The sequence below is a fragment of the Convolutriloba macropyga genome, chromosome 15, assembly GCF_964194025.1.
Source record: "Convolutriloba macropyga chromosome 15, txConMacr16.3, whole genome shotgun sequence".
Classification (NCBI taxonomy): Eukaryota; Metazoa; Xenacoelomorpha; order Acoela; family Convolutidae; genus Convolutriloba; species Convolutriloba macropyga.
The window spans coordinates 23580556-23592558 of NC_134482.1; the positions used below are offsets into that span (position 1 = coordinate 23580556).

General features: G+C 33.7%; 1 protein-coding gene across 1 annotated transcript in view; it reads left to right on the plus strand.

Annotated features, from left to right (window-relative positions):
• Positions 1-12003, plus strand: part of LOC142354595 (putative transporter R00093) — a 42703-nt gene that overhangs the window by 24514 nt on the left and 6186 nt on the right. The window lies entirely within an intron of this gene.

The following is a 12003-nucleotide window of genomic DNA, read 5'->3' on the forward strand; positions in this document are numbered from 1 at the left end:
TTAAAAAAAAATTGCAAGACTCGTTAAAATAACATGATTGGTCCAAAACTTCCATCAAGACTTTGCTCGAACAATTACAAGAACTTTTTCTCGACATTAATTGAAGCTAGAATGTACATTAGTTTCTTAGCTAAATGCATGCATACATCCGAACATTGCACCACACACCCAGAAGCACGCAAACACACAATCTCTCCCTATCTCTTTCACACACACACACACACACACACACACATACACGCACACACACACACACACACACACACACACATACACACACACACACGATCACACACACACACACACACTTACATACATACACAAACATATACACATACACACACACACATATATACACACATACACATACACTTACACTTACACATACAATTACACTTACTCATACACATACACAAACATATACATACATACATACAAACAGATACACATACAGACAGACACACATACACACACATACACACGTACACAAATACACACATACACACACAAACCCATACATATACACACACACGCGAACACAAACACACACACACAACACACACACATATACACACATACACATACACATACACATACTTACACTTCCACATACTCATACACTCACATACACATGCACATACACATACACTTACTCTTACACATACAAGCACACACACATACACACATACACACACATACACACATACAAATACACACAACAGCGAACACAAACACACACACCACAAACACACATACACATACAAATACACATACACATACACATACACATTCCCATTCACATACCTATACTTACACATACACATACACATACACTGATACTTACACATACACTTACACACACATACACTTACACCTACACTTACACAAGCACATACACATAAGTATACACATACACATACACATACACTTTCACTTACACCTACACTTACACTCACTCTTGCACTTACACTTACTTTAACGCTTACTTACACATCCACATATACACATACACATACTTATACATATACACATACACATACACACACAAACACACACGCACACACAAACGCACACACACACACGCAGAGCAGAGAAACACACACACACGCACATTTTTACATACACACACTGACCCACACTTATACACATACACACACATACACACACATGCACACACATACACATACACAAACACATACACATACACATGCAAACTTACACCTACACTTACACATACACATACACATACACTTAAACACACACACATACACACATACATCCACATACACATAAAGTACACATACACATTCACTTAAACTTACACTTGCATATACAAGTATACATACACATACATAATTACATACACATACATGTACAATTATACACACACATAGACATACACATACATATACACTTACAAATGCACATAAACTTACACATACACTTACACTTACACTTACAATTACACTTACAATTACACTTGCACTTTTACTTACACTTACACTTACTCTTTAACTTACACTTTTTTTTACACTTTTACTTACACTGAAACTTACACTTACACTTACACTTACACTTACACTTACACTTACACTTACACTTACACTTACACTTGCAATTACACTTACTTTTACGTACACTTACTAACACTTACACGTACACTCACACTTACACTTAGACTCACACTTATACTTACACTCACACTTACACTTACACACACACTTACTTACACTTACACTTAAACTTACACTTACAGTTACAGTTACACTTACACTTACACTTACACTTACATTTATACCTACACTTACAATTACACTTACTTACAATCACACTTACACTTACACTTACACTTACACTTACACTTACTTAAACTTACACTTACACTTACAGTTACCTTTACACTTACACTAACACTTACACTAACTTTTACACTAACACTTACACTTACACTAACACTAACACTTTCACTTACACTTACACTCACACAAACACATACACATACACATAGACATACACATACATATACACATACACATACACATACATATACATATGCACTCACACTTACTTACACTAACACTTAAACTTACACTTACACTTGCAATTACACTTGCACTTGCACTTGCACTTTCATTTGCACTTACACCTACACTTACACTTTTACTTTCTTTTTTTTTACACTTTTTTTTACACTTAAATTTACACTTACACTTACACTTACACTTACACTTACTCTTGCAATTACACTTACACTTACTTACACTTACTTACATTTACACTTACACGTACACTCACACTTACACTCACACTTACAATTACACTCACACTTACACTTACACCCACACTTACACTTAAACCCACACTTACACTTACACATAAAGTTACACTTACACTTAGTTACACTTACAATTACACTTACACTTACATTTACATTTACACCTACACTTACAATTACACTTACCTACAATTACACTTACACTTACACTTACACTTACACTTAAACTTTCTTAAACTTACACTTACACTTAGAATTACACTTGCACTTACATTAACAACTACGCTAACTTTTACACTAACACTTACACTTACACTTACACTTACACTAACACTAACACTTACACTTACACTCACACATACACATACACATACACATAGACATACACATACATATACATATACACATATATATACACATACATATGCACTCACACTTACACTTACACTAACACTTATACTTACACTTACATTTGCAATTACACTTGCACTTGCACTTGCACTTTCATTTGCACTTACACTTACACTTACACTTTTACTTTCACTTTTTTTACACTTTTATCTACACTTAAACTTACACTTACACTTACACTTACACTTACACTTGCAATTACACTTGCACTTACTTACACTTACTTACATTTACACTTACACGTACACTCACACTTACACTTACACTCACACTAACAGTTACACTCACACTTACACTTACGCCCACACTTACACTTACACTTACGCTTAAAGTTACACTTACACTTACAGTTACACTTACAATTACTCTTACTATTACATTTACATTTACACCTACACTTACAATTACACTTACTTACAATTACACTTACACTTACACTTACACTTACTTAAACTTACACTTACACTTAGAATTACACTTACACTTACTCACAAATACAAATACACATACACATACACATAGCCATACACATACATATACACATACACATACACATACACATACATATACATATACACATATACATACACTTACACATATACATAAACAAACACATACGCATAAACAAACACATACACATACCCATACATATGCACTCACACTTACACCTACACTTACACATTCACTTACACTTGCACTTATATTTTCACTTACACTCACATATATACACATACACATACACACATACACATTCAAATACACATACAAATAAACAAACACATACACATACTCATACATATACACATACACATAAACACGCACACGCACAAACACACGCACACACATAAACGCACACACACACACTCACACAAAAACACACATACACACACACCAACACAAACACATACAAATACACACAAATACATGCACACAAACATAGACGAACATACACACGCATACTCACAAACACACACACGCGCGCGAAGACAAACACACACACCACACACACACATTCACACATACACATACTTATATTTACACTTACACTTACACACACATTAACATACACTAACACCTACACCCATACACATCCACATACACATACACATTCACTTAGACTTACAATTACACTTACACACACATACACATACACATAGACTTACAATTACACTTACACATACACATACACATGAACTTACCCTTACACTTACACTAACACTTACAACACTTTCACTTACACATACGCATACACATACACATACACACATACGCATTCTCATACACATACACATACACACTTACACTTACACATACACATACACTTACACTCACACTCACACTTACACTCACTCTCACACTTACACTTACACTTACACTTACTTACACTTACAATTACACTTACACTTACTTACAGTTACACTTACACTTACACTTACACTTACACTTACACTTTCACTTTCACTTTCACTTTCACTTACACTTACAGTTACACTTACACTTAAACTTACACTTACACTTACACTTACACTTACACTTACACTTACATTTAAACTTACTTACACTTACTCTTACACTTACACTTGCACTTACACTTAGACATACACTTACACTTACACTTCAACTTACACTTAGACCTACACTTACACGTAGAATTACACTTACACTTACACTTACACATACACATACACATACACATACACATACACATACGCATACACATACACATACACATACACATACACATACACATACACATACACATACACATACACATACACATACACATACACATACACATACACATACACATACACATACACATACACATACACATACACATACGCATACACACACACACGATTGCGCGCACTCACAGACGCACAAACTTTTTGACAGTTTTCTCGTTACATGAGATGTCTGTAGAAGAAAGATAACAATTGTCACGATGACAACCAGATCTTCACAAATCTTCCACTGAATTCCACTGAGCTTTGTATCAAAATGGTTTAAATGAATGTGTTCAGATTTTATATCTACGTCAACGTCAACTGGAAAAATTGAGCCGTTTTTGTTGAAAAAACTTTCTGTACAGTTGCAACAATCAACAGAGTACATAATTGCTTCCCGGCACAATTTTTTAAATTTTTTAAATTTTCTTTGTAGAAAAAAAAGTTTGTTGAGACGCCGCTGCTGTTCGGTTTGGAAAAACTTCAGTTAGCTCCTGGGTACAACTAGTTTCAATTCTAATTTTTAATTTCTAAAAAAATCATTTCTGAAGTTGTTCTGAAATTTAAAACCAATTTTGTTCTGACTGTCAATAACAATTTTGCAACTGAACCACGTAATAAGTCTGCATTCGTCGGCTTTGAGTTTGGGTTTAATTAGGATCAAAAATGAAAATTTTATGTTCGTAGAAGCAGTTTTCATATCAAAATACATTTCGCAAGAACCACAAGATTATATAAAGTTACATTTAAACGACTACTTATAATTGTTCCGATCCTAAGGTTAGTGGGGAGGGAGGAACTATATACTCAACTGTTTTTTTGTTCAGACAATTTTGGCCCATCGTTATATTCAACGTAAAGAGTTGTGAATGGTATCATTAAAAAGCACGTACATCCTAAAATTTGGAATTAAAAAGAAATTTTCGATTTTCGTTTTTTACAGGGAGTTATTGAGGTTCAAAATTTTGTGATTACTCAAGAGTTTTTCACATTTTGCTTTAATTTGGCACAATTTCGCTAAATAAAATTAAAATAAGTCAAAAAAATTAACGATAGTGTTTTTAATAGCGTTAAGGATAGAAGAGGATTGCTAAATAGTTTGAAGTTAATTTGGCAAAAATTTTTGATAAAATGTTAAAAATTCGAACTTTTTTCATCAAAAATGACAATACACATTTTGAGTCCATTTTGTTAAAATTTGCCAGACGTAGTGACCTAGAAACCTTGGCACAGTCTCCCCATCCTCCAAAAGCGCTAGTTCAAAATAGGTGCACTGTGAAAGTCTTATTCTTCTGGTAGAAGAATTTTGCCGTTTTTTGCAGATTTAACTCGATAATTATAAAAAATGAATCGTTGCTCTTTTAATATTTGAAGAATTTCATACAGCAATCGGTCTAATGCGCAAGCACATGAAACACGTGGCGGTTTATTGGTCGCGTGGCAAAATAAGGGCCAGGTTTGACATTATAAGGGATTCTTACAATCAGAAGCTTTTGAATTTTTATTTTAGTGCTGCATTTTAAAAAACTTTTGTTTTAATGTTAATTACTGAGAACATTTTTTTCGCGGCTCCATTAAAGACAGCTCCCGTTTACATAAACATTACACAGATACCGTTCGTTTTAAGAGAAGTTAAGGGCTCTTATGGCTTTGAGGAAGTGTTTTAGTAAACTTTAACAGAATTCTTGTAACTTGCCTTTATTTTTATGCAGTCTGATTACTAAGTCTAACCGTTCAAAAATCCACATGGCTTCCTCAAGAGTTGCAATTGATTCTTTACCATGCATTCGGTTGTTAGCTAATGTCTCTTATGTCATTGAATGTATTTGTTTTAGGAAACTTTCAGTGGTTTTTTTGAACTTATCAATTTTTTACAACATTTTAGTGAACTTTTTGGTATGTCAACTTTATTAAAAAGATGTTCAACTTTTTCCCATAGAATACAAATTATTTTTGTGGTGGATTGTTTTAACAAATCGTATTCCTGCTTCTGGTACTACGACTTTTCATACAAAATTTTGTAATTTTTGTCCATAGTTGACCATTTTTGCTGTTTGTTTTTTTTTCGGTAAACTGTCACATTACTTAACAATCGAACTGGAAAAAAGTTTCACAAAATTTAAAAAAGAACATCTTTATTGTTTTCATCTTCACAAAAATTGGTTTTAAGGGCTGCGACACCGTTCCCTTGCAGGATTTGGTAGAGTTTTTATTTTTGCCCTCTACTTGTTAAATTTTGCTTTCGTATGAAAACATTGGGTAGTTGAAGGTCTCCGTGGCCAACTAACGATAAATAAATGAACTTAATAACTGATATCCGTAAACAGCTTGTGGTTTTGTTTACTCTCAAATTCCAAAAAAAAATGTAATAGGATTCTTCAAATTTGTTAGCTATGAATTTTGAAAGCATTTAATTTTTAAAAAAGACATAAGATTTTTGAGATCTGCCAGTCTTATTTCTGTTTACTTGTAGCTTAGCACCTCTATAGACAAGGTACAACCCGTATCTAGTGAACTACAATTGGCTTTGTATAACGGTTTTCTTTTCCTCAAACGCTCGTTATTCTTGGTACGACCACTTTTCATTTGATTTTTGAATAATCGCCCCCTTTTGAAAATTTTTGTTTACTTTTCACAGTATCACAAAAACGAGCGTAATTTGAATCAAAATTGCTTTCATTTGAAAAAACTGCAAATGCAAACTTTTTAATTTCTCAGTGAACAACTAAAAATCTAATTGGCTGGGACATCGTTTCGTACAAAATTTTTTGTGCAAATATTTCCTTTTTGCCCGTTTGTCGTTTTTAAGTCATATGACATATCCTGGATAAAGCAGGGTCACAATCGCTCGTTATTAACATGTGAAAAAATCCCTCAACGATTTCATTTGATGCATAATGTTTCTATTCAGCTTGAAACTAATTCTTCTCAAAAAAGTAATGTTTTATTAAACTTCTTCGTTTTGCTCTTTTCTAGGCAACTTGTTACCTAGTCGCATTGAGGAAATGTCCTATATTTTTTTCTAAGGAAATACAGGTTGATAAAATACAGGTTCTTAGTATAAATTTTTCGGATGCCTTTTTGATTTGGATATTAATGGTTTTCAATAAATGGACATCTAGTTTTGGTCGTAATTGATAATTGTAATTATTTGATTTTTATCGCCGTCTTTTCTGGTAGTCATTTTATTGTAGTCACAGGTCTCATGGGCCCTCTAAATAAGATTGTTTCATACATTTAACAGTTTGTTGAACGATATGTTGATATGTTAGTTTTCTTTTATCTCTTCCTCAATTGTGTCAATTAAGTGAAAAAATGTAGATGAGCGGGGGCGGAACTTAATGTGCGAACGCACATCACTGAGCCTCCTTGTTGGACCGAGAACCCAAAATTCCTAAAAATGAGACTTGAGACACATTGAATTTTTTTTAGTAGTGTTGGTTTTAGTTTCTCTGTTCAAATGAACCACTAACTGTAATTAAACTTTTTTGAAAGTTCGATTTATGTGTTAGTATAATGATATATTTTTACTGCTTCTGATACCTCAAGAATTTCATGAAACGTGAGCCGTCTGCTCTGAAATCTCAAATAGAAAAAATGACACAGAACTACTCCAGCCGCCAAGCTATAAGTTCAATTAATGTTAATATACAACGAAAAATAAAATACAATTCCTCGCCAAAAGTACACTGCTCACAATTACCCCCCCCCCCAATCATTACACTGTGGCTCAGAAAAATTAAGTGACGGTTCAATTTGACGTAAACATTTTGAAAAAAAACCCTAACCTCATTGCAGAAGCCAAAGTTAACCTAAGCAGAACATAAAAAGAGCAAATTCTGAATAGTTCTCGAAGTTTGCAAAAGAGATTTTTTTAACTTTTTTGCCACTTCTATTATGATATTTGTATATGCGCGGCTCTTTCAGTCAGCTTCTTTCACATCGGTTCTCTAATTTTATCGCAGCTACGAATGTTTTCGAATTCACGAGAAATAATTAACTGAATTAAGCAGCGGCAATTCCTCCAGTGAGCTGAAAAGTATTACATGTATAGTTTTAACCATTCAGCTTGATTAATATTAATAAGTCTATAACTGTTTTAAAATTCGTCGATTTAAGTTTTAAAATTGAAGTAGATAACAGAATTACACCATTACTCTCTCGTGATTAACTGCTTCATGTAGAAAAAAGTCTGTTTGACCGCTACACGAGTTATTGTTAGTTATTTAGTTCTGTCAGATAGAGCGCCTCAAAAATCTCTGCTAGTCATGAAAAATGTCTGATTCCTGATTTCATGGTTTTATCAGCTCGATGGTTAATCGCGCAGATAAAAGTGGTATGCCTGAACAAGATTAATTATTTGCAAAAATTAGTTGAAAAATTTGTTTGCATCAAAAAAATATATAAACGGACAAAATGCGTAGACATGGACTGTCAGCATTGGAGAATGGTCGAAAAAATAGTATTATTTTTCTGCTTTTCTCAATTATTCTTTCCTTCAATTTGACCTGTCCTCGACAAAGAAACAAAATGAACTTAAAAAATGTGCGATAATGCTCAAAATTAAAAACAATGAAAACGCGTATCAGAACCAAGAAACCATTAGTTATAAATAAAAAAGAAAACCATTATAGAAATTAATTTAAACTCAACAAGAAATCAATTTCCGCTCGTTTTACATAGACTACGCCAGAAATTGAGAGAAATAAGGTAAAAGAGTTTCAAAGTTCAAAAATTCACCGACAGTCCCTTGAAATAAATAACATCGGTCATAAGAGACATAAGATTACAAGTGATAGCATTGTTTAGGTTATATAATAACTCCTAAAAAGTCAATTGGATCTTTGATTAGGGAGACGAAGCCATTGGACTACAAAAATAAAGAAATCCAATAAATTTTACGAAAAAACTTGTCATCCATAAAAACCATAATCTTAACTCTGACACCATAATATTGGGTCGTTGGGCTTCGTTTTTTTTTGATATATGCCAACAATTCAGCCCCGAATTGATGTTCTTGTCAGTAATTCAAATAAGAAACTATAAATGCAGAAAAATTTTTAAAAAAACCGCGCACCATTAAAATCCTTTTTTATGCCGTAATTATCCAAGATTAAATCAACATCAGTCTTGATATTGCTCAACGGCTAAAAAAACACTCAATTGTTTAAATGGTTGAGAAATAGATCAATTTAAGAAAAAATTCAGTATTTCAAAAATATACAACGTATTTTGAACAATTGTCGAGTTTAAATTTGCGAAAAATTATCGAAATTATAATTCCAGAGGACTCTTAAAACCAGTGGGACTACACCTAACGCTCCACTGAACCTTTCGAAGAATTTGACCCTAGTTATAAGGTGTCTAATTCCAACAAATTCAAGGAAGTTCAACAGCATGTTTGGCCCAATTTTTTACGAAACTCTGATTTTTGAAAAAACTTAGCATCAATTCCAGCCAAAAAATTCGGATCGAACAATTCAGCAACCTAACTTCATCGTTAAAAAGTTTAACTTATATTAGCAAAATGTGTTTAAATTTGTTCTGAAAACCGGAAAATGTAAATAAAAAACGGAATATCGTCCTTTATTCACAAAATTATATACATCGATAACTCCTTGTAAAAAGCGAAAATAAAGAAATCTTCTTTGTTCAATGTTCTACGCTGAACGGGCTTCCTAATTATGCCACTCACAACTCCCAACGATGATTATATCGATCAAACAAAAGTTACTGAACAGAAAAAAGCATTTGAGTATAGTTCCTCCCCCACTAAAGTGGACCTGAACAAAAATTGGAATCTCTTCACGAAGTAGCCTTATCTGGCTGACGGCAATTAATGAAGCATCTCCTCTAAGCGATTGAAACTAAATTACACCTTCATCCATTGTCCGATAGCAAAAAAACTGTTTTCAAATTTAATTGATTAATCCATTTGCATCTGGTTCCATTAATACAAATTGTGGTTGCTCATAGTAATGAAATCGCAACCTCTTCGTCACTCAATGCATGATTGTTACCTATGGCCCCTCCATTGTGACGGTCAAGTATCAACTAAGTTTCTGAAAAAATTTTGCCATTCTAATGGCCATCATGACATCTATAATTCAATCTAACTAGCACATCTTTTGGTTGTCTTTTACAATGACAATTATCCTCTGTGTCCTTTATACGGATCTCGAACGACATATTGTCGAAATTCATACAATCCTGATCAAGGATTGGTTTTCTAACAAAGAAATGCTTAAAGCTGAACACTTTACAAAGTCCGATTTTATAGGACAATTTTTTCATTGCATGACCCTATTAGTACGACACCTGGTCATTAATTTCCTGCTATGCATGATAACCATATCTTATTTCGGGAACGGTAAAGTGATCCAAGGAGATTCCCGGGTTTTCAAAATTCTATCCAATCTTTTTTTCGCTTTCGTCGTTTTTTCCGGAAATTGTATAGCTGACATTGAACTGCTAAAAGGAAATTAAATTAACTATAGCGTAGTTTAAACAAATTTAATCTTGGTTCTGATCAACTTCCATAAAAATTTCTGGCTTCTGCATGCCCATAAACCATGTTTTTTAGATCACGCTGTAAGCTACTGAAACTTTGCGTAATCGTGATAATTTACTGTCTTGAACGGGTTTGGTGAAAACATGAATTGCTCCAGGGGCACAAAAAATTGATGCATTTCTCAGGAAATTATTATTTGTTTGCCTACTCTCAATTTAGCTATCAAAAATCAACTATCACACTGCTGTCATCACCAGTGAAGCGAGCAAATATTGTCCTCATGTCGCTAGTTTCATAACAACACGTACAAAGCATTGTTTAGCTTCGGCGAAAGGATCTTATTGACTCAAACATTTTTTTGTTTGACGAAAGAAAATATCGGTAACGTGGACCAATTTCCAATTTTTGCTAGTCTTCTAATTTTCGAAGTTTTCACAAATCGCAACGCCGCCTGTATATAAAGATAGTTTCTCTCTAGCAAAAATACTCAATACTTTCATTAATTGCTTTAAAAAAAACCACGTAAAACAACAATGATAAGGAATACCTTATGTTCCACCCTGTCCACTGTGAAAGGGATCATGATGTTACTCCGTGCCACTTGTTAGTTTTCCTGACAGCTGTTCTATAATAAAATAGAAGATCGCAGTCGTTGTTTCGGAGCTCGGTGTTTTATTGCTCTCAAACAAAGTTTGTAGCATTTATAAGTTTTAGCAAGTTTGTAGCAAACAAAGTCCTGTTGGTCTTTTTAAAGCAATTTTTTGCTTTGCCGATTTTCTGTCAGACCCATTTGACTTTTCGACCTTAGAAACGGGATGAACAGTTACACCCAGCGGGCATTAGGTTACATTAGAGGCCCTTTGCCGCGTTTGGTAGCAGTCCTTCAAGTGCGTAGTGGGCTAAAGCTACTGGAAAGGCCGTAGTTTAAGGTTAAAAGGTCAATTTTAGAAGAAGTTTCTCAGCCCAAAATGTAGCACCCTTTGTGTTTTCTCGTCATTCTTCAAGTTTTTTGTTAAACCAGTCTAAAATTGAAGCTGTTTAAAGTTGATAAAGGTCTTTTGCACGATATAAGTGTTTTA